Here is a 25,626-nt window from a genome sequence, read left to right as displayed (position 1 = left end):
GCTACTTGGAGCAAGAGGACACTTGGGTGCCAGAGGGGGCTCTGGCCGTAAATCCCTCCCGTTCCGAGCCCTGCACAAGAGGCTAACATGACTCGGGATTGGATCTTGAGGCCCGTATACTAGTCTACGGGCGGAATCTTGGATTAGTGATTCTTGTGGATTGCTGGATAGCCTTCGGGCGGATTGTGGATAAGCCTATGGGCTGGACTTTATGTATTTCAAAGATAAATATGATAACTTGTTAAAAAGGAACTTGTTTGACATTGCTTTTCTATGTCAAATGCTATGATTACGTAAAGGAACCAGTGCCTAACGGGCTAATTAAGGAAGCTGATTGATACATGTCTAACTAAATGTGTTAGTTAATTAAATAACTAAAAACAACTTGAGGAAAGTGCGGAGGATGTGGCCATAGGTTATAGGTCCGTCCTATGGATGGGTGGTCCCAGTTGGCTGGGAACTTTTCTCAATCATGATGGACACCGAGAAGATCGTTCAAAGGATACGAACAGAAAAAAAGGGTGTTGACCTAGAGTTTAGATTATAAATGATCTCAATTTACGCTGTTTTAGGGGAACTGAATGGGACTATGCCTTATGGCAGAGAGGTTGAGCTTCGCATCCCTCTCGTTTTCCATTATCCTTGAACCAAGTGCAGCGTGAATCCGCTTCGGACCTGGTGTTTTTGCGTAAAGTAGTTCGCTTGGGTTCGACGCTAGTTGCCGTTAGGAAATAACCAATAGGGAAAACCCTAATTCAGGTCGGTCCTAAGTGGGAACAGCTGGAATACTTCCGCTACGTGGCAGACGCGGAGAGTCCTAGATCGCAAACCCCGTAACATTCCATGGGAGTGCCAGGCGAAGCTTTCTAGAAATCCTTTCCGATGGACTACTAAGACGTGTCCTGAAGATAACAGGTGGACACGTTACAGTTGGTATTAGAGCGAACCAACGAAGGATTTATTTTTATGAAATCTTAATAAGATAAAGTAAAGCAATTGTTGCTGTCCAAACATTTCCTTACTTTCAATGATGTCTTGCAGAACTATGAAGCATGGAACAGGTTCTTGGTATTTCAAGTCATGTTTATGATTGCGATGTATTCCCCGGATTATCGACAAAGGGTTGAGATGATGAACATCCTAGAGCGTATCTATAATCCATCACCTTTGTACATGGAACAAAGTCTCAGGAATCTACTATATAGCTACCCATCGGTTTGCATACCTATAAACCAACCTAAAGAGGATCAAGTGGTTGGAAGACCTGAAAGTCGTGAAGCTGTTCATTTTTGTGGAGGCTCACGTAAACTCAACTTTACATATTCGAGGTCGGAGGGTTGAACTGAACTCATATGTATATGAGGAAGTGACTCGTGTAATCCCCGTCGATAGGATTAAAGTATTGGGGCGCCATGAGAAAAATGGGTTCCAAAGGAAAGGATACCCTGATCTTCCAATGACTTACCGATTCCTGAAGATCCATGACCCAAAACCATACTATTATACAGGTCCTGTAAATAAATGTAACACAACCTTATTCTCCCCAAACTAAATATAAACAGTTGGCTTATCATCGCAAGAAATGTTGTATTCCGAAAGGGCTATGCCCATATAAATACAATAAGACTTCTTTTTATCAATGTCTATTTGTGCATGAGAATTGATAAAAAGTTAAGTGGTTAGATTGCTTGATTGATAGCTGAAATCGAGATGAAATGTAAATTGTAACAATTATTGAGTAATAACGTTAAGAAACCTTTATCCAGGCACAACCCCAGGTACAGAATTCCAGTTCGCCTCCTACATCAAGTACTTTTGTAATCCAGGAGAAGAAGTTTCTTCTCAAGCAGATTAAGCCGCCCGAATTTGACGGGAGAGGCAGGTCCGTCCAAGCAGATGCTGAAATTTGGATTGAATCCATGGAGGATTACTTTGAAGTAGCTGGTACTATACTCGCCAATCAAGCTATGCTCACTAAGTTGAAGCTCACTGGCGAAGCCAGGCTTTGGTGGAAGCAATGGTGCAGAGATCAAGGAATTGTGGAAGGATCCATTACCTGGGAAGAAGCTGAAGAAAGCCGTGCAGGGAAGATACTTACCACTTGCATATCACACGCAGAAAATGAATGAGTTCTACGAGCTAAAACAACTGGGACTCACTCTTGACGCATACTACTCTAAATTCGTCTCACTTCTAAAGTATGCACCACAGATGGACATGACACAACAGGTGTCAAAATTTTGTGCCAGCTTAAATCCGCCAGTGAATACCCGTCTTGAATCGATGCGCCCATCAGATCTTTAGGACGCACTCATTTGAGCTGCCCCTATAATTCAAGAGGTGCAGTCTAGACCAAGAGGTAATAAAACTTGGCCTTATAATGACCCGAACAGAGGAACATTCAGGTCTCAAATGAAGAGAGTTCAAGATCAGAATCAAGGACAAAGAAAGAAAGCAAGAACTAACAATGTCAACAACTTTGTCCCTACTCAAAGCAATAGCCAAAACCTTAGTTATTTCCACTACAACGAGCCCGGTCATTTCAAGAGGCAATGTCCCAAGCTTGGAGGAGGATATCGCCAAGTACCTTTTCAAGGAATGGGCCGTGGTGAGGGAGCCGCTACCTGAGGTAGAGGAAGAACCGCGTGCATTGCCAATAGGCAAATGTGCGAAGAAGAAGAAGATCCGACCATGGAAGCAGAGTTTGAAAGGGCGACAGTCCATGCTGCTCTTCATAAGAAAGGGCTGAATCGCCAGTTCTCGGTGATTCAGACACCGTCAGACTACCAAGGTAAAGGTTTTAAAACCTTGATTGATTGTGGCAGTGCACATTTCTTTATCTCACCAGCTTGTGCAAAAAGATTAGGAATAGCCATAGTAGAAGCACCTATCTTGCTTGTGGAATTGGCAAATGGTCGTGAGGTTACTTGTACCAGGCAAACTGCTAAGGTGGAATTCTTTCTGGGAGGAAAGACGACTTCGGTCAAATTCAGAGTCATGAATTTAGGTTCCATGAGTGTCTACTCGGAATGGATTGGCTTAAGCCTAATGACGCCCACATTCATTGTGGAAATGGCTAAGTTTCCTTTCGAAACTCTGAAAGGGAAATAGTCACAACTCAAGGAGAGGATGGAAATCCAAAAATTCAATTGGCCAAGGCATCTCGGATTATAAAGGGAGTCAGAAAAGAACTACCTGTCTACTTAATTAAGCTCAACAAGTTGGATCAGAAGCAAGAGTCTAGTGAAGAACCTTCTTGGCTAAAGGAATATTCGGATGTATTTCCTGAAGAGTTGACAGAACTTCCGCCTCAAAGAGAAGTGGATCATGAGATTAAGCTAGTACTAGGAGCTGCGCCAATTGCAAAGAGACCTTATAGGACGTCTATACTGGAAGCAATTGAGCTGAAGGAACAACTCAAGCAATTGCTAGATCAGGGCTACATCCATCCTAGCAGTTCACCATGGGGAGCTCCAGTACTGTTCCAGAAAAAGAAAGATGGAACACTTCGACTATGTATTGATTACAGAGGGTTGAATCAATCAACTATAAAAAACAAGTACCCTATTCCTAGAATAGATGAGCTTCTTGATCGTCTTTAGGATGCGAAGATCTTCTCCAAGATTGATCTCAGGTCTGGTTACTATTAAATAAGGATCAAGGAAGAAGATATCCCAAAGACGGCCTTCAACACAAGATATGGACACTTTGAGTTCTTAGTTATGTCATTCGGGCTTACAAATGCACCTGCCACCTTCAATAGGTTAATGCATGATATTTTTAGGCCATATCTTGATGACTTTGTGCTCGTCTTCTTCGACGACACTTTAGTCTATTCCAAACAGGAGGAAGATCATGAACCCCAACTTCGGATTGTCCTTGAGACAATGAGGGCACATAAGCTGTATGCTAAAATGAAGAAGTGTGCATTTTTCAAACGTCAGATTGAATATCTGGGATTCATCGTATTAGCAGAAAGAATCTCAGTGGATCTAGCCAAGGTCAGAGATGTGCTAGAATGACCAATACCAATAAGTGTCAAAGAAATACGCAGGTTTCTTGGATTGACAGGATGGTATAGGGTCTTCATAAAAAACTATGCTTTGATTGCAGTACCTTTGACGGACTTACTGAAGAAGCAAACATCCATTGCATGATCAACTTCTGAATAAACCAGCTTTGATAGACTGAAGCAAAGTTTGGTATCAGCACCTATCCTAAAACTTCCAGACCTCAATAAGGAGTTCAAGGTAGTAACTGATGCTAGCACACTTGCCTTAGGATGTGTGCTCATGCAAAAAAGTCATCCTATAGCATACTCTTCAAGGAAGCTGAAGAGTCATGAGAAGAATTATGCTACCCATGATCTAGAATTGTTAGCTATCATCCATGCTCTAAAACTTTGGAGACACTACTTGTTGGAAAACAAGTTTACTCTAGTAACTGATCATAAGAGTCTCAAGTGGATCTTTACCCAGAACGAGCTCAACATGAGGCAACATCGGTGGATTGAAGTGCTGGAAGAGTATGACATTGAAATCAAGTATCGACTAGGAAAAGAGAATGTAGTTGTTGATGCACTCAGTTGCAAGGCATTCCTTAATTCTCTAATTTTGCAAAATCCATCAACAGCTAGATCTCTAGCTGCAAAGGTATCTATGCCAAACAATCCAATACTTGAGTTAGCTGGAGAGGAAGCATGCCATGATCCAGCCTATCAAAAGATGCTAAGGGAGATCTCTATCAAGGATCAGGATCAAAAGCTGCAAGCTAAGTATCATGAATTCTCTATCAATAATGGACTTATCTACTATAGAACGAGGTTGTGTATACTGGCAAGTCAGTCACTTAAGCAGAAGATATTGTGGGAAGCTCATGATTCCCCGTTCTCAGGACATCCTGGCTATGCCAAGACTCTCAATGCAGTTAGGAAGAGCTACCATTGGGAGAGGCTTAAAGGTGACATTCTCAAATATGTCACCGAGTGTTTGTCTTGTCAATGTATCAAAGCCGAACATGTCAAAATGCCAGGGAAGTTGCAACCGCTTGACATTCCCCAAATGAAATGGGAATTCATTAGTATGGATTTTATTGTTGGCGTACCCCAAGTTTAGGGGGGATACAACTCCATCATGGTTGTGGTTGACATGCTAACTAAGGTTGCACATCTTATTCCAGTAAAGATAAACTATAAAGCCTCAAACATTGCAAGATTGTTTATCAAAGAGATATTCAAGCTACATGGGCTACCGGGAAGAATCGTTAGTGATCATGATTTTCTCTTCACATCACACTTCTAGAGAGCCATCTTTGAAGCCATTGGGACTCAACTCTACTTTAGCATAGCTTACCATCCCCAAACGGATGGCCAAACAGAGCGAGTCAATCAAGTCATCGAGGATATGCTTAGGGCATACTACTGTCGTGAAATCAATACTTACCTTTGGTTGAATTTGCCTATAGTGCTTCTTACCAACAAATCATTCAGATGACCCCTTTCCAAGCATTGTATGGTCATGACTGTCGAAGCCCCTTAAATTTCTCAGATCCAACCTTGAGGGTTAAAGCTTCAAGGCAGATGTTGGAAGAGATGGATGACCAAATAAAGTCAATAAGACAGGATATCCAAGCTGCCAAGGATAGATAGAAGGCATACGTGGATTTGAAGCATCAAGATAGAGTCTTCGAAGAAGGAGATATGGTCTTCATTTGCGTACGTCCAAAGAAGAGTTCCCTATCCTTAGGAGATTGCAAAAAGCTAAGTCCAAGGTATTGTGGACCGTACAAAATCCTCAAGTGCCTAGGACCTAATGCTTATAGACTACAACTCCTTGAGAACCTAAAGGTTCATAATGTATTCCATATTAGCCTATTGAAGAAGTATGTATCTAATCCTAACCATGTACTTGATGACCAACAAGTTGTAATGCCTAGTCAAGGAATCCTTAAACTACGGTCTAACAGGATCTTAGATGTTAGGGAGAGACAACTGAGATCCAGAACCTTGAGAGAATGCCTCGTCCAGTGGAAAGATTATCCCGAGGAGAATGCCACTTGGATAGATGAAAGTACTCTCAACTACACCAATATCCCTAGTTTATCTTGAGATGAGGACATCTCGATTCCTCCAAGGGGGAGAGAATGTAACATTTCCGAATCTAAAACACGCATTGTTCATATGAATCTCCTCTTGGAGGCCAAAAAGGTTAGGATAATATAATTTTTTTAAAATATTTCCCTTATCCTCCCTAGTCGACTGTCGTGCTGGAGGGGAGGGTGTCAAGATTGTGGGAGAGAAGGAAGGAGTCTCGCTTGAAGCTTTCTTGCTTGCACAATGGGGGAAGACACACAAGGGTGGAGGCTGAAAAAAAGTTTTCCTCTTCTTAGTTGTGTAAGCCAAAAGAACTCAAGTACAAAGAAATAGAAGAACCCTATATATGGGTCTCAAACCAAACTCAACTAACTAAGGTGGCATACTAACTGAGCCACGAACTAGAGTAGATAAGGATAGCTATCATGTAGCTATTATTCATGGGCGGTGTACCAACCGCGTCTGCAACTGACAAGTCGGTGACATAAATACACAACGGTCACCCTGGCGTATCACGAGTGGAGCTCGATATCTCAACATTCCCCCTCGAGCTCAATCCCAATTCCTGCACACCAAGCAGGTCTCTGAACTTGCACAGCTTCTCTGCGCCCAATGCCTTCGTGAATATGTCAGCTACCTGATCCTCTGTGCTGACATAAACTAGATCAATAAGACCTAGTAAAACCCTCTCTCGCACATAGTGATAATGCACCTCAATGTGCTTTGTTCTAGCATGATAGACTGGGTTATTTGCCAAGTGTATACTACTCATGTTGTCACAATAAATGACAACTGGTCCATCTGTAGACTGATGTATATCATAAAGTAGCTTATGCAACCAAGCTACCTCACATGCAGCCATTGCTGCACCCCTATACTCAGCCTCTGTGCTCGACAAGGCAACTGTAGGCTGTTTCTTGCTGCTCCAAGTGACTGCAGCACTCCCAAAAGAGAACACATATCCACTGGTAGATCGTCTATCAGAAATACTACCAGCCCAATCAGCATCAGTGTATCCATGCAACTGTATCTGAACCCCAGTCTCATAAAATAGTCCATACTGCAATGTGGACTTCACATACTTGAGTATGCGTCTAGCCGCATCCAAATGTGGTTTCCTTGGAGCCTGCATAAACTGACTTACCAATCCAACAGCATAGCTCAAATCTGGCCTGGTAATAGTCATATAAATCAAACTTCCTACTATGCGTCTGTACATAGTAGGGTCTTCTATAAGCTTACCTGCATCTGTGCTCAGCTTCACATTTTGCTCCAAAGGAACTGAAATAGGCTTACAGCCTGTCATCCCATATTTGGACAGCATGTCCAATCCATACTGTCTCTGCAAGAGCTGTATCCCACTTGGTGATCTAATCACCTCAATGCCCAAGAAATAACGCAGCTCTCCCAAATCCTTCATCTCAAACTTCTGCTTCAATAGCATTTTCACATGAAGGATATCTTCATCACTGTCACCTGTCATAATCAAATCATCAACATAAATGACAAGTAGCATAATACATTTCTCTGTTTTTCTCACATAAAGTGAGAAATCTGCCTTGGAAATCTGAAAGCCAATAGTGACAAGATATTGTCCTATCTTGTCAGACCATGCTCTAGGTGCTTGCTTCAAGCCATACAAGGCTTTCTTCAACCTGCAAACAAACTCAGGATGAACAGCATGCACATAACCTGGTGGCTGCTCCATATAGACCTCTTCTTGCAAATCACCATGCAAGAAGGCATTCTTTACATCCATCTGATGTAAAGACCATCCCTTTGATGCAGCCATAGCAATGGCTGCTCTTACAGTTGCCATCCTTGCAACTGGACTGAATGTTTCTTCATAGTCAATGCCATATGTTTGTGCATACCCCTTGACTACTAATCTTGCCTTGTATCTATTCACAGAACCATCTACATTGTGCTTCACCTGATAAACCCACTTACAGCCAATTGCATTCTTACCTTTAGACAAAGGTACTAACTCCCATGTAGCATTTGCTTCCAAGGCATCCATTTCTTCATCCATGGCTTTCTCCCATTTTTCTTTTCCATGGCTTGCTCAAAAGATGTGGGTTCTGGTTCCTGTATCACTTTGACCATATATGCATAGTGAATGGCTGTAAATCCATCATATTTCAGCCTATCCACAGGATACCTAGCTCTCGTAGACATGCGCAAAGTAGGTTCACTCCTAGGTGCTCTCAAAACATCCCTGGTCTTCCTTACTCCAGGTGTAACAATAGAAGGAATACCCAACTCATCATCAATGCTCTGTTCTGAGCCACTGGATTCACCATCCACATAAGAGTGACCTGCATTCACATCAAACATGGACTGATCAACCTTCTCTTTTCCTTTTCGTGATACCTGCATACCACTATCTGCATTACTTTGAGAAGATTCTCCTGATCTCAATCTGCCTGTCCATGGTGAAGAATGTGAACCACTACTAGAGGACGCTCCAGGTCCACTAATATTTTGTGACTGCTGCTGTGAATTTTGTGCAGCATTACCATTTTGTGCATCTACATCATCAATCACATTTACTGGTTTATACCAGCTACTCATCTCATCAAAAACAACATCTCTGCTCACTGTAAACTTACGAGTAGAAGGGTTATAGCATCTATACCCTTTTTGCTGCAGAGAGTAACCAATAAAGATGCACTTCTCAGCTTTTGGATCCAACTTGGATCTCAACTCATCTGGCACATGTACATAGGCAATGCAACAAAAAATTTTCAAATGAGAAATATCTGGTTTTCTACCAGTATACCTCTCCTCTGGAGTCATTCCATGTATTGCTGCAGTGGGAGTCCTGTTCATTATGTAGACTGCTGTAGCAACTGCTTCAGCCCAATAAAAATCTGGCAAGTCTTTTTCATTGAGCATGGCACGAGATACCTCTCCAATATGCTTGTTTTTCCTTTCTGCAATTCCATTTTGTTGTGGGATATAACTGCATGAATATTGCTGCTTTATGCCATGCTCCTGCAAGAACTTTACAAACTCATTTGAGAGATACTCTCCCCCTCCATCTGACCTTAGGCATTTTATTTGCAGACCTGTTTCTTTTTCAGCGATAGCTTTAAGGGTTTTGAAATGCCCAAAAACTTCACTTTTCTTTTTCATAAAATACACCCAAACTTTTCTGCTATAGTCATCAATAAAAGTGACAAAATAATGACAGCCTCCAAGAGATGCAGCTTTAGTAGTCCACACATCAGAGTGGATTAATTCGAATGGCTTCTCACTCTCTTGAACATGTCTAGGAAATGGTTTCCTTGCCTGTTTTCCAAACTGACAGGCTTCACATACCTTATGCATTTCTGCAACCTTGAATTTTGGCAATCCTGCAACAATATTTTGGGCATGCATTGATTTAAGTCACTGTACATTAACATGACCAATGCGTTTATGCCATATATCAATATCTGCAACTACACCGGTCCCATGTGCAAACATTGCTGCACTCAATTCAGACATGTCTGCATCCAACGTAAACATTCTGCCCTTCTTCTTTCCTTTTGCTATCAAGTGACCTTTATTTTTCATATCCTCAACAAAGCATCCATGAGGATTAAATCTGACCTACAAGCCCTGCTCAACCATTTGACCGACAGAAACCAGATTCTTGGTGATATTCGGGACATGAAATACATCGGACATGTATTTCTTTTTCCCATCCTGCATAGACAAGGGAAATTTTCCAATCTGCACAATAGGATGTGCAGTATCATCACCAGTCTCCACAAATCCTGGTTTTTCCATTTTCCTTGCATCCTCCATCCATTCTGCATGACCTGTCATGTGGTTTGATGCACCTGAGTCAACATACCATACATCATTGCTTTCTTCTGCACTTGTCACAGAATTGTTCATGTGCTGCACCATAAACAAATGCTCATTTCTGTCATCACCCTGTCTGCTAAAAGATGCATAATTCCCTTGTTGCAGTTTTTCATTTATGATGTCATTCTGCTTTTTATAGCAGTCTTTAGCCATATGACCCATTTTACCACAGTAGTAGCATTCAACATTACTGTTTGCATTTTGACCTCTTTGCCATCCACCACGACCTCTTTGGCTCCCCCTGCCTCTAGAGTTACCATGTCCTCCTCCATAGGACTGGTTTTCTTGAGTTTGCTGCATATTTTGATTTCTGCCACGGCCTCCAAATCGGCCTCCTCTACCTCTGCCTCTACCTCTTCCAGCATTTGAGTAGAAGACAGCTTCTTTTGAAGTTCCTCCTGAAGAAGATGCACCACCATTTATTTGCTCCTCAGAAATTAGAAGAGCAATCAGCTCCTCAAAATCAGGAAATCTTTCACGAACTGAAATGGATGTCCGAAACTGTGCATAATCCTTTCCTAGACCATTCAAGGTCACAGAAACTAAATCATCATCTTCCAGTGGCGACCCGATGGAAGCAAGTGCATCTGCAATCTTCTTCACTTTCATGTGGTAGTCATTGATGCTCATATTTTCTCTTTGCACATTGTGCAACTCTTGCTTGAGCTGCATTTTCCTGGCTTGTGTATTTGTGCTATACATTTTTGACAAAGTATCCCATGCCTCCTTTGGCGTACTTGCATCCTGAATATGCACAATCATAGAGTCTGAAATGCTGATAGACAGCCAGTACATAACTTTCCTGGCTCTCTCATGCCATGTTTTAAATGCCTGCATTTGCTGTTGATTGGGAACATCAGGAAGAACTGGTTCTTCTTCATTTCCTGCAACAAATTCCCAATATCCTTTTCCCATAATGAAATTCGTCATTCTAAACTTCCATGCTTAGAAGTTCTTCTTGTCAAGCTTTTCAGTGACAATTTGTGAAAGAGAATCAGATGCCATTACAGAACACTGCAAAAAATTCTGTCACTGCAAAAAACACAGCTTCACCCTCACAAGGGAAAATCTGCAAAACTGGCGAAAGTGGTATTTGACCACACAATCACTTCCTAGTGACGATTTTGCATCAACAGGCAACAGGGATGATTCTGTAACTCCCAATGTCTCTGCGCACAAGCATACGATGCAATTTCTACAGTAACTTTTCACCGACCTGTAGAACAGTGGCTGCACAGCATAAAACTGGGCCTTTTTCTGAGTGCGTGCAGAGAACTTCCGCCTCCAAAACAGACCCCGAAATGGCCTCAAATAAAAAAAACAAGGTCGCCAAGGGCTAAAGCCCTTGCCCACAGCATATACTGCACTCTTGCTTCACCGCGAAGGGCGTCTCAACCTGAGACAATACACTCCTGCACTTTCCGGCTGTGCTACCTGCAGAGATCTACTCCCAAAACAGAAAATGAAAGCAACACTGCTCCTCTTACCAGAACACCGCGAGCTTAGCTTGCTTTCTTGAGCTCCTTACCACGAACAAGGCTCTGATACCATGTCAAGATTGTGGGAGAGAAGGAAGGAGTCTCGCTTGAAGCTTTCTTGCTTGCACAATGGGGGAAGACACACAAGGGTGGAGGCTGAAAAACAGTTTTCCTCTTCTTAGTTGTGTAAGCCAAAAGAACTCAAGTACAAAGAAATAGAAGAACCCTATATATGGGTCTCAAACCAAACTCAACTAACTAAGGTGGCATACTAACTGAGCCACGAACTAGAGTAGATAAGGATAGCTATCATGTAGCTATTATTCATGGGCGGTGTACCAACCGCGTCTGCAATTGACAAGTCGGTGACATAAATACACAACGGTCACCCTGGCGTATCACGAGTGGAGCTCGATATCTCAACAGAGGGGAATAGCAGGTATGATCAAGCTCCTTGATGGAGCTTGCAGGGGGGAAGATCCCATGCGAAATGACGCGTGGGGGAGGGAGGATTCCCTCCCCTCACCTATTTAATATGTGACAGAGCTACAGAGGGGAGGGAGGCTAAGGTGGTAAATGGAAGGGTGGAGGCTGCCGTAGAACAAGAGGAAGACGCCGTCGACTCCGCCGTGAGTGGAGAGGAGGGTGGAGTCGTTGCCACTACCGTGAGAGGGAGAGGACGAGTGGAGATGTTGTTGCTGTCGTGAAGCAGGGAGAATTTGCCGAGTGTATGCTAGTCGCCGCTGGGGAGATCAGGAAGAGGAGGGCGGTGAGGCTGCGGACATTGCCACCGTGCTGCTGTGGAGAAGAAGAAGAGTCGTGAGGCCGTCTGTCAGTTCACCATCTACCGCAGGTCGCCACATGGGGCTTCCACGTTAATTTAGAAGCTCAGAAGCTTCTTAGGAAGCTTCTAAAAGCTCCTAAGAAGCCCCCCCCTCATATGGACTCCTTAAAGCCCCTATTCCCCCCCCATATAAAAATTCCTTCCTAAGCCCCTTTCATACCCTTTCCTCCCACCCTCTCAAAATTCCCTCCTAAGGGCTCTTTAAGCCCCTTTCCCCTCCCCCCCCCCCCCCCCCCCCCCCCCCCCCAACAAAAGGATTCCCTATATCCTAAAGGGTCTTCTACATCTTCCCTCCCCCCCCCCCCTCCCTTTCCTGTGGGTCTTCAAAAGGCCTTCCAAAGTGGTTTGATAAATCCCCCTCCCCAAGTTTTAAAACCCTTCTCGTGGGTTTTCCCCACCCCAACAATCTAAAGCCCCTTAATCCTTTCTTGTGGCCCTTTCCCAAAAGCCCCTATCATCGTTCTTATACCCCTTGCCCTTCGGGATTTTTCAGCCCATTTGCGTGCGAATTCCACCTAATTCCCTTCCCGTAAGGTTTCCCACAAGTCCTCAAAGCCTTATTGTGGATTTTTCCTCCCCTAGCCAGTTTTAAGGTCTTCTAAAGCCAACTCACAAAGGGAGTTCACATACGAAGGAGATGGACAAGATTATAACTCTGTGTCCAAGGCGAAAAGGCTGAATTCGTAATGGCTCCTAAGAAAGCACAAGGCGCAGCCATAGGAGGATCGTCTCCTAACATCCACGTGGACATCTCACCACAAGTCCATGTTTTTCTTCCTAATTTTTATTTACGTCGTTATAATTCAATCGTGCGTGGATGATTTTTGGAGATAGAATACATTTTTTGTCTCAAATACTTTGGTTAATTTAAAAGAAATAGCTCACGACAAAAGAATTTGGTCATTAGTATTTTCAATAAAATGAACAAAATAAAGTGAGCAGAAGATTGATATGCATTTCTAGCAAGTAGTTTTTGTGCATTGCAATGAATTGAAATCATGTTAATGTCCATATTTACAAAACGGAATTATGAAAGTACACTCCGATTAAGTATGAAAGGAATAAACCGCATATTGCATTATTGAATATCTTTTTTTGAAATGATTCTTAAAGAAAGTTATCAGCAAACGTATGCAATTGCTAGGACTACATGTATTAGAGTTCAGAAGGAAAAAAGAGATAGAGACAAAAGACTCAGGCCCAAGGGTAGCAGTCAGCTCCCTTCAGTTCATTCTCCATTATTCACTCACAGTCACACACAAGTCAACTGTATGTACCATCCACACTCAAAGATAAACTGACCTAAATCTAATCATGGTTAAGTCAGTGTGACTTAACCTTATTCACTAAGGTAAACAACTGACCGAAGACAAATGAGCTTGAGTCTCAACACTCCCCCTCAAGCTCAAGTAGGATACTTGACTCCAAGTAACTCTCTGAAATACACAAACTTATCTTTACCCAATGACGGACCAAATCAATGTCACCTGCAATCATTTTTTCCCTGATGAAGTGATAGTGTACCTCAATGTGCTTAGTCCTAGCATGATAGACAGGATTACTGGCTAGGAGTACACTACTCATGTTGTCACAATAGAGTGTGACAGGCCTGACTTCCTGCATGCCCAAATCATCAAGAAGCTTCATGAGCCATGCTGCCTCACATGCAGCTAGTGCAGCACCTCTATACTTTGCCTCAGTACTAGAGAGTGCAACTGTAGGTTGCTTCTTACTGCTCCAGCTGATCATACTACTACCAAGGGAAAATGCATACCCACTAGTAGATCTCCTGTCATAGGTACTTCCTACCCAGTCAGCATTTGTATATCCTGTAAGCTCCAAAGGCTTACCATGCTCATAGAATAGACCATAATCTCATGTAGCCTTTACATATCTCAAGATCCTCCTCACTGCATCCAAGTGTGGCTTCATAGGCTTCTACATGAACTGACTAATCAGTCCAACTGAATAGCTAAGATCCGGTCTAGTAATGGTAAGGTAAATCAGGCTACCCACCATTTGTCTATACATAGTGACATTCTCAATCTCATGTCCAACATTTGCAAGTAGCTTAACATTTTGTTCCAATGGAGTGCTCAATGCTTTGCAATCCAACATACCATACTTGGTTAACATATCCTATGCATACTGCTTCTGCAACAACCAAGTACCATGAGATGTAGAGATAACCTCAATCCCAAGGAAATACTTTAGATCTCCCAAATCTTTGACCTGAAATTCAGCATGTAACATTTCCTTGATCTCTCCAATTTCTGTGACATCATCATCTGTAATGATTAAGTCATCCACATAGATGACTAATACTACATAACCAGCTCTTGTCTTCTTTGTGAATAGGCTATGATCAGCCTTGCCCATAGTAAAACCAAGTTTTTGTAAGCATGCACTTATCTTAGCATTCCAAGCTCTAGGTGCTTGCTTCAGCCCATATAATGCTTTCTTCAATCTACACACATATGTAGGAAAATCTGGATGTGTATAGCCCTCGGGCTGATCCATGTATACTTCCTCAACCAAATCACCATTGAGAAAAGCATTCTTCACATCCATCTGATACATACTCCATCCTTTAGATGCTGCCAAAGCAATCACTGTCCTCACGGTTGCCATTTTAGCAACAGGGCTGAATGTTTCCTCATAATCAAGACCATATTGTTGTGCATACCCTTTTGCCACAAGTCTTGCCTTGTACCTTTCCAATGTGCCATTTGATTTGCATTTCACTTTGTATACCCATTTGCAACCAATAGCCATTTTTCCTTCAGGCAATTCAACCAAATCCCAAGTGTCATTTTCAGCCAATGCTGAATATTCCTCATCCATTGCCTTACACCAATGATCATCCAAAATAGCTTCAGAAAACTTTGTGGGTTCCTTGAAGCTAGTGACTTTTGCCATATATGCATAGTGTCTCACTGTGTAACCACTGTATGTAAGCCTATCCATAGGCTTCCTGACTCTTTCTGATCTCCTCAACTGAGGTGCAGTATGAGACTCTCCTCTCTCATGAGGTGGTATATATCTATGTCTCACACCAGGAGTCACAACCGATGGAATACCAAACTCACTATCCAAGCTGTCAGTACCAGGTGAATCATAACCACAAGTGAGTGGCCCTGTAGCATCATCAAGTTTTCCTTTGCCTTTATCCACATCTCTCCCCCTCACTGACATACCCGTGTCAGTGGACAAAGATGCTGAAGTCCTCAATCTGCCTGTCCAAGGACTAACTGATGTAGTAGCATCTTTAGAAGGCCCAGAAATTTCTGCACTTTCATTAGTACCTGCATGTATATAAGGCTCGTGATAGCCATCCTCATCATTCATCACAGTGATCTTCTTCTCATGCCATGATTTCAGCTCATCAAATACCACATCTCTTGAGACCAATGTCTCATGTGTGGAAGGATTGTAGCATTTGTACGCTTTCCTATCTTGTGCATACCCAATAAAGATGGCCTTTTTTGCCTTTGGATCGAGCTTTTTCCTCTTTTCATCTGGAACATGTACATATGCCAAGCATCCAAAAACCTTAAGATGGCTGATGTCTGGCTTTATCCCATAAAGCCTCTCATAAGGAGTCACCTCATGTATACCTCTGTTGGTGTACGATTCATGACATACACTGCAGTCATTACAGCCTCTGCCCAATATGCATTTGGTAGGCTTTTCTCATTCAACATGGCTCTAGCCGATTCCATGATCACCCTGTTTTTTCTTTCGGCTACACCATTTTGTTGTGGTGTATACCTGCATGTCAGTTGCCTTTTAATTCCATGAGCTGCCAAGAAGTGATCAAAGTCTTTAGAAACATATTCGCCACCACTATCAGATCTCAAGCATGAGATATAGCAATCCAATTCTTTCTCCACATGTCTCTTAAAATCCTGAAAAACATCCATGACATCACTCTTGTGCTTTAGCACATACAACCATGTGTACCTACTATAGTCATCTATGAATGACACATAGTAACGTGATCCCCCAAGAGATACATTCTCTGAGGGTCCCCATACATCAGAATGTACAAGCTGTAATGGTCTAGTAGTAGTGCTTACATGCTTCATAAATGGAAGCCTTGATTGCTTTCCAAATTGACAAGACTGACATACATGTCCCAATTCCGCATGCTTGAACTTAGGAAGTCCAAGTACAACTTGCTTATGCTGCATATTCTTCAACTTTGGAACATGTACATGTCCAATCCTTTTATGCCATATCTCAATGTCCCTTATTGCAGCATTTTCATTTGAGTACATAGCAGCATTCAATGCTGGAATTTTCGTATCCAATGTAAACATCCTGGCATTTCTTTTGCCTTTAGCAATGAGTTTGCATCCTTGACCATATTCTTCAATGTAGCATCCATCTCTATTGAATCTAACTTGTAGATTTTGTTCAGCCATTTGTCCCACAGAAAGCAAGTTTTTGGTTATGGAGGGTACATGTAATACATCATAAAGACTCTTTTTCCTGTCACCATGCATCATCAAGGGAACAATACCTGTATGCATAATGTCATGTTGCGTATCATCCCCTGTGCAAACATATCCATGAGCACCTTCTACCAATGTGTCAAACCACTCTCCATGAGGAGTCATGTGGTTAGATGCCCCTGAGTCTATATACCATACATCATCTGCTTTGTCGTGTACAGGCAACCCTTTCTTCACATGTTGCATTGCAAACAACCTGTCATCCTCCTGCATGCCACTAGAAGAAGCATAATTACCATGTTGCTTCCCTCTTGCTCTCTGATCATTCTGCTTTTTGTAGCAATCCTTAGCTACATGCCCGTATTTGCCACAATAATGGCAATCCTTATTTACATTTGATTGCTGTCCATAACTCATTTGAGGCTGCTGCCAAGTGCCTCTTCCTCTAGGTGAATAACCTCCTCTTCCACGAACATTTGAGGCACCTCTAGTTGCTTGAGGCTGCCTATTTTGCCATCCAGTAGCTTGCTATCCACGGGCTGCATATGCATTTCCAGCACCTCTTCCTCGAAAATTTGATCTTCCTCTTCCACCTCTACCCCTTTGATTTGAGTAGAAGACATTGTCCCTACTGTTTTTAGACCCACTAGAACTTGTATTAAGTCCAAGTTTCACTTCTTCATGCAAAAGAAGTGCTACAAGTTCATCAAAGTCAGGCTGCTCCTGACGCACTGAAATGGAAGTACCAAACTGCTTATATTCCTGTCCAAGTCCATGGAGGGTAGTGGCTACCAAATCATCATCCTCAACTTTAGCTCCAGTTGATCCTAGTTGTTCTGCAATGGATCTGATCTCACTGACATAGTCCTCAATAGACCTTCCATTCTTGGATATGTGGCTGAATTTTTGCTTCAGTTGTGTCTTTCTTGCATGAGTGACATGCCCATAATTCTTCATCAATAAGTCCCAAGCAGCTTTTGGGGAAGTACAATTTGCAATTTGCATAGCCTTTGTGTCTGACACACATAGTGACAACCAATGCAAGACCTTGCTGGCCTTTTCCAACCAAGTCCTGTGTGCCTTCAACTGATCCTGTGTTGGAGGTCTATCTTCCAGTAGCTTGGGCTCATCTTCAAGACCTGTGACTAGGTCCCAATAGCCTCTTCCAATTAAAAAATTAGACATCCTGAATTTCCATAGAACGAAATTGTTATAGTCCAGCTTCTCACCAACTATCTGAGTGATAGTATCCTTCTCTCCCATGTTTGCCATTTTAAAGCCTTAAGCTTTGTAAAACCAGTCAATTTTCCAAAATGCCACAGGCAATATACTTCAATAACTTGTAGTGCAACCAGTTTTTAATGTAAAAATGCATGTGCTTCTGTTTCCATTCAACTGCAGTTACAATGCATCAACAACTTTGCATAAGAGAACATCAAGTACAGATATTAAAGTTTCACTTGATACATTCACTGTTGCTGCAGAATTTGTCTCCAACAAGGCTCTTACATGCATCAACAATGGGTCTGTAGCCACTGCACCTGCAGATATTACCCATTGTGGCAGATTTGCAAGTATCCGTATTTGAAGTGCCAGACTGAGCACTGTTCAGCCAAGCATACATGACATGTATATTTCAAGTGTGCACTGAGAACCATGAGAAAAACTGCAATTCTTTCTTGCTCTACATTTCTCTATTGTGCCCTAGCACCTGTTTACAAGTGCTTTTGAATAACCCGTGAACTTGTCATATGTTTGTGTAGCAACAATGTGCTGCTTCTGCAATTCAGAGTGCTATCTCAAGTTGCCTCTGTTTTAAGTTGTCAAGTCTTGCTCCTCTTGCTGTGTTTGTTATTTCAGAAGAGCTGAAAAATGTGGATCCCAGTCAATGGTAACATCAAAGGGGAAATAATAGCATCAGCCTCTATTTTGGCAACACACATGTCTTCTATTCAGATAAATACCATATCTTCAATAGCAATCTTTGTGATTTCTTTGATCTAGAGAGGCTATTGTGGTATATGTATTGTTAAAAAGCCTTGATCTAAGCTTTAGCCCTGGTGCAGAGCAAACCAGTTATAAGCTCCAAGTTAAAGAGCTTCAGAACCCTTTCCTGACAGATGGGGCAATTGGGTGACTTTCCCAACATGAAAAAAAACAACAGAATTGAGGACTGTTTCTATCATACCACTACTTCCACAAATAAAAACTTCCTGTTAATCTCCTGCTTTCGCAGACCAAGGGCCTGCCTACCTGTAAGGTTTTGACCACGCTACTGCTGCCGTTAGATGCTGAGAATGAGCGAGGACCCACTCCAGAGCCTCTCTGCCAAGTCATGCTCAGAGTTGGAGATTTGGATAGATCCATTAATTTCTATGCAAAAAGCCTTTTGTATGCCACTGCTTCGGATTCGTGACAACCCAGAACAGAAGTACAACGTAGGCGCAGCAGCTCATTGTCCTTTTTTTTATATCAGCAATTATATTCACCAGCAAGAAAGTTCGCGAGCAGCCATGCAGACGCCCTACAGTCAAGACATAAGTAGCGGCCTGCTGAGGGGTCCTAACCTAGAACCTAAGCTAGATGGCAGCCAGAGGCCGTTACAGTGCCCAACTATGGCGATGACGTCGTCCCAGCTGGAGGAGGCCATCAAGAAGAGCCAAGACTTTCTACTGTCCCTGCAGTACCCGGAAGACTACTGGTGGGCGGAACTGGAGAGCAACGCGTCCATAACCACTGAGACCGTGCTCCTGTACAAGATCCTGGGCATGCAGGACAACCAATACCCCAAGGACAAGATGGAGAGGCATCTGAGGATTAAAACGACTATATTGGAGTTGACGTATAATTATGGTGTTACTGATTATTCCAACGGCAATGCTTATGCCCAGATTGCATCACATGAAGTCAGCACCAGAACTGAGAGACCATCTCGAGATCCTGCCCCCAGACTGTCATTCATCCACAGACTCCTCTTCTTCATTTAAGCAGGTCTCATAGAGGATGGAGGCTCTGATACCATATTAGAGTTCAGAAGGAAAAAAGAGATAGAGACAAAAGACTCAGGCCCAAGGGTAGCAGTCAGCTCCCTTCAGTTCATTCTCCATTATTCACTCACAGTCACACACAAGTCAACTGTATGTACCATCCACACTCAAAGATAAACTGACCTAAATCTAATCATGGTTAAGTCAGTGTGACTTAACCTTATTCACTAAGGTAAACAACTGACCGAAGACAAATGAGCTTGAGTCTCAACAACATGAAGAATATTTAACTAGGCAAGTGGTCTAAAAACTTAATTTAACGGAAGGGTGTGTAAGTTCTGCACACGATAAATTTATTCGGAAATGAAAGTAGTAAAAGGCTGCATGTTTTAGCATGAATCTTGTTCGCATGTTATAGAATGATTAATTGGAGCTAAACTATAACCTAACCTATGCTTGATCTTAAACCGAAAAGTTAGGGTTTGAAAATCAACTTACGCGTAGACAATGAGTCATGTGGTTATGGAAATGATAGCGTAATTATCTTCAAGAATAGACAGGTTAAATTGGCATAAACCTAAACACCTAAAACCTCGGAGTACTTGTTTAGAAAAGGGTTAATTCAATACAATGTATCCCAAGGAACTGACTAGGGTTAGCACAGTGAAGACCTAGTCGCACGTATTACCAAAACTGAAACTCCTATACCCTAAATACTTGCCCACATTCACGGAATGTAGGGACAGTAGGACATACTTGCGAGAAAAGATTTAGGGTTTTTGTCCCTAGGAATCTCTCGCTAAAAAGATGAAACTTGAAACCCTAGGACCGACAATGTCGGCCTAATGCAAACAGGAACGGATTGTTATATCTAATCATGACATCGTGATTAGAAGACACCGTTGATGGATAGAATACTCCCATAGTTTGATGCGACACTTGTGCAACAAGTTGCAGAGTTGCATGATCTTGTGATTGGATCACAAGGGAATGGCCAATTTCTCGGAATGAGGTTGGCAGATTCTTACGCAAGTTATCTTGCAAGAGGATGAATAATCGTCCTAATATAGTATCTTTCTGGGGTAAAGATAATTGCTTGGAAGAAAAGGACCAACCAATAAATTGGAATAACGTATGAACTTAAGATATTGATCAAGTTGGGTTACTAAGGTACGCCCTAACCCATGATCTAGGGTTAACAAATAAACCCTTGGGGATCTTGCCAAGTCAAAATTAATCCCGGATCGAGTGCTGGATGCATTTGGAAAGAATGATTTACTCCTTAGCAGTTGGCTAACAATAACGACCAATGGAAATGATTGTGCTTGTTATAGATTTAAGAGCACTGTTTTGCTTTGTTTGCTCAAAGAATTAAAGGATAAATAGATATCTAATGCTTCAGGTTGAAGGCTTGAAGGGAGAGACAGCTTTAGTTACCCCCGACTGCCTGCGTGACCCTAACCAAGGGGGTTGTTAACCGCGCCGGGAAGGTGGACCGAACCCGCCGCAAGAGGTCTCTCCGTTGAGCGCTACTTGGAACAAGAGGATGCTTAGGTGCCAGAGGGGGCTCTGGCCGTAAATCCCTCATATTTCGGGCCTCGCACAAAAGGCTAACGTGACTCGGGATTGGATCTCGAGGCCCGCATACTAGTCTATAGGCAAAATCTTGGATTAGTGATTCTTGTGGATTGCGAGATAGCCTTCGAGCGAATTGTGGATAAGCCTACGGGCTGGACTTTATGAATTTCAAAGATAAATATGATAACTTGTTAAAAAGGAACTTGTTTGACATTGCTTTTCTATGTCAAGTGCTATTATTACGTGAAGAAACTAGTGCCTAACGGGCTAATTAAGGAAGCTGATTGATACATGTCCAACTAAATGTGTTAGGTAATTAAATAACTAAAAACAACCCGAGAAAAGTGCGGAGAATGTGGCTATAGGTCCGCCCTACGAATGTGTGGTCCCAGTTGACCGGGAACTTTTCTCAATCATGATGGATAGTGAGAAGATCATTCAAAGGATACGAACAGAAAAAAAGGGCGTTGACCTAGAGTTTAGATTATAAATGATCCCGACTTACGCTGTTTTAGGGGAACAGAATGGGACTATGCCTTATGGCAGAGAGGTTGAGCTTCGCATTCCTCTCATTTCCCATTCTCCTTGAACCAATTGCAGCATGAATCCACTTCGGTCTTGGTGTTTTTGCGTAAAGTAGTTCGCTTGGGTTCGACGCTAGTTACCGTTAGGAAATAACCAATAGGGAAAACCCTAATTCAGGTGGGTCCTAAGTGGGAACGGCCGGAATACTTCCGCTACGTGGCAGACACGGAGTCCTAGATCGCAAACCTCGTAACATTCCATGGGAGTGCCGGGCGAAGATTTCTAGACATCCTTTCCGATAGACTGCTAAGACTTGTCCTGAAGATAACAGGTGTACACGTTACAAGAAGCCAGTTGCCATAAGAATAAGCATCTAATGTGACCAGTTGCCATCGAATGCTAAGACGTGTCCTGAAGATAACATGTGCACACGTTACAAGAAGCCAGTTGCCATAACAATAAATATCTAATGTGACCAGTATGACCATACATTTCAGAGGCAAAGCCAAAGATACAAGCATTTCTAGTACACTAAATGTGCTACACTAAATGTGCCAAAGGCCAATTTGATGCAAGGAATAAAACAAAAGAGAATGTTGTAGCTTCAACATGTCAAAAGTTGCGGATCTAGAGCATGGCAGATGCTATGGCGGATGGAAGATAAAGACAAAACTCATGATGACATAGAGAAGTAGAGAAATTGTTACACAAGTGAATTAGGTTCCAAGATGGTAGCTTGGACTCTTAAACACAATCTTGTGTAGGACTGACAAAGATAAGACACTTAACTGAAAGTACAAAGCATCATGACATTGTATTCATTCCATATAAAAGTGATAGTCAAGTACAATGCTTTATAGAAATTGGGTTGTTCCACTCTCCTCATTGTGCATATGGAATTCAGAACAACTCTTCTTGGAGCATACATCATTTGTCATTTCTCAACACTGCCCTCAAATGGTAAGTCCCTATATTTTCTGGCTTTTTTCCCCCTATATGATAACATGGCCTGGGAGACTAGCTCATAGGTAGCCTAGTCAAGTTAAAGCTTTAGACTTAACATCTTTGGCAAGGGTTTTTACAAATCAAATCCACTAAGGGAAACATAGAGATCCACTATGGGAACAAATTCCTTAGAACAATCTGTTAGAGTTATTGATGGTAGCGGAAGCATCTTCTTCTTCTTCTTCATTCATGAATTGACTTTGGTAGTGGTCATTCTGCATTTGTTGTGCTCTTTTCTTGTGAAAGCATTTACTGTCAATATGGCCAGTCTTACTACAATAATGACATGCCATCCGACTTTTGTTGTTGGTGTTGAATCCTTGACCTCTTCCCTTGTGTTCAGTAGTAGCTCCTCCTTGGGTGTATAAGAGATTTTCCCTTGAGCTGGTCTCTTTTACATCTTTGCCTTTAAATTTACTTTCTCCATTAAGCAGTGAGTGCTCAATATCTTTGAGTGAGAGATTGGGAACATTACTTAGTGTTGAAACAAGGTTCTCATATGGTTTATGATTAACACTGACAAGTAGCATTGCTATTGCTTCATCCTCATCAATGTTCTTTTTAAGAGTTGCTAGCTGAGTTTTAAGACTCTTGAACTTATTGATGTGTACAGTCATAGATGAACTGTCTTTTACATTCAACTTATAAAACTGCATAAGTAATTTTACATACCAAAGATTTTGTCAAGTTCTTTCCATGCCTTCTTTGCATCCGTGATGGCAGAAATGTGATGTAATAAATCATCTGATAGACCCTAGGCAATAATACCTAGAGCTTTGTTATTGTTCTTCTTCCATGCCTTTGTTTTAGGCTGGTCTTCTGCAATATCTTCTTTCTTGTCATCTGCATCTTCTTCCTCATCTTCAAATAAGTCCCACAAGTCTTTCGGCATAAGGTGGTACATGGTCTTCTCCTTCCAGGCATGAAAGCCTTCACCATTAAACTTTGCTATCTGTTCCACTTTAGTCATCTTAGTAGGATGTCTTACCGCGAGAACTCTCGGGCAGTGTCTATCCTTTTACAAGAAGATTAAGATTTACATGGGATTTTATCAATGTGACTTTAAATCATCACATAGACTAAGAATAATCTTCGAAGCATGAATCAAAAGGTGAGTTACTTCTTGAATGTGCTAACAAGCACAAGTGATAGGGTAGTGTCAAATCCCACTATGTAGTATCAAAAGATACTATGGTTTTGAAGATGGTGATTCTTGTTACTTGATGGTTGATGTTACCCCTTCAGCTTGAAACCCCTCCTTGATGGTAAATCAATTAAGTGCTTGCTAGAAGATTGAGTGTTGTAGCAGATCTTGAATGGTAGGAACTCTACTTGACTGAAATTGAGGAGCTTGAGATTTGTAGTAGCAATGATGTTGTCCCCTTTGAGCTTTGATTTCTCCAAATCTTCCAAAGCTTGATGATTGGTTGATGAAATATTTGCTAAATACTGAGTGATTACTCAGTTCAAAGTGGTAGGAGCTTAAGTGTGCCAAGAAAAGTGAGAAAATGAATAAAATTGAAGCTTTAAGTAATCTTGGCTATGGTTTCTTGGATTAGGGTTTTGACCCAGGCCTGATTTTTCACCAATTGTAGGAGCTATAGTGGATCATTTTGAAAACTTTTTTAATGGAAATGAAGCTCTCTTTACGCTCTATAAAAGCTCTATGATCATCGTCTAGATCGATGCATAGTTATCAAGCACAGGCCTAGTTTTTCACCTATTGTAGGAGCTACAATGGATCATTTTGAAAACTTTTTTTATGGAAATGAAGCTCTCTTTACGCTCTATAAAAGCCCTATGATACATAGTCATCAAGCACAGAGCAAATAAACGCAGGTAAGCCCAATTTCGGACAATAATGACAAATTTTTATAATGTTGGGCTGAATGATGAGCAATGTCAGGCTTTAAGGCTACAAGAGGAAGCATCTTGAGGTTAGAAAGATATCTTTAGAAGGAATCTTGTAAAGATATTGCCTCTGGAGAGAGATCCAAGTACTCCATGAAGGGTATGTCCTACAAGCCACAGACTAAGGTTATGGCAGCAACAACTGACAGAAGTAACAATGCTGAGCTCCAGATAGGGCAATGTCAAGTTCTTATATGATGCAGAGAAGCCTTGGGAGTCGAGGAATAAATCTTCAGAAGGGAGCTTGGAGAGATATGCCATGTAGAGAAAGTTATAGAAGCTTGAAGGAAGATAGATCGGGCTATGGTTGCCAAGGTGAAGAAAGTGGAAATGTGAAGCAAGTGGAGATGAGTTGAGAGATAAGCTCATTGAGCTGACTTGAGGTTGAGGGATTGAGAGAGTAGAGAAGGGAGTCATGTCATGCCCGACTTGTCAAGATTGTGGGAGAGAAGGAAGGAGTCTCACTTGTAGCTTTCTTGCTTGCACAATGGGGGAATACACACAAGGGTGGAGGCTGGAAACAGTTTTCCTCTTCTTAGTTGTGTAAGCCAAAAGAACTCAAGTACAAAGAAATAGAAGAACCCTAGATATGGGTCTCAAACCAAACTCAACTAACTAAGGTGGCATACTAACTGAGCCACGAACTAGAGTAGATAAGGATAGCTATCATGTAGCTATTATTCAGGGGCGGTGTACCAACCGCATCTGCACAACTGACAAGTCGGTGACATAAATACACAACGGTCACCCTGGCGTATCACGAGTGGAGCTCGATATGTCAACACTCCCCCTCGAGCTCAATCCCAATTCCTGCACACCAAGCAGGTCTCTGAACTTGCGCAGCTTCTCTGCGCCCAATGCCTTCGTGAATATGTCAGCTACCTGATCCTCT

The sequence above is a fragment of the Lygodium microphyllum genome, chromosome 10 (genome assembly GCF_053477565.2).
Source record: "Lygodium microphyllum isolate KBCC chromosome 10, Lygodium_microphyllum_v1.1.10, whole genome shotgun sequence".
In the NCBI taxonomy this organism is placed as follows: Eukaryota; Viridiplantae; Streptophyta; class Polypodiopsida; order Schizaeales; family Lygodiaceae; genus Lygodium; species Lygodium microphyllum.
Note: the sequence above shows the minus strand (reverse complement) of the source record.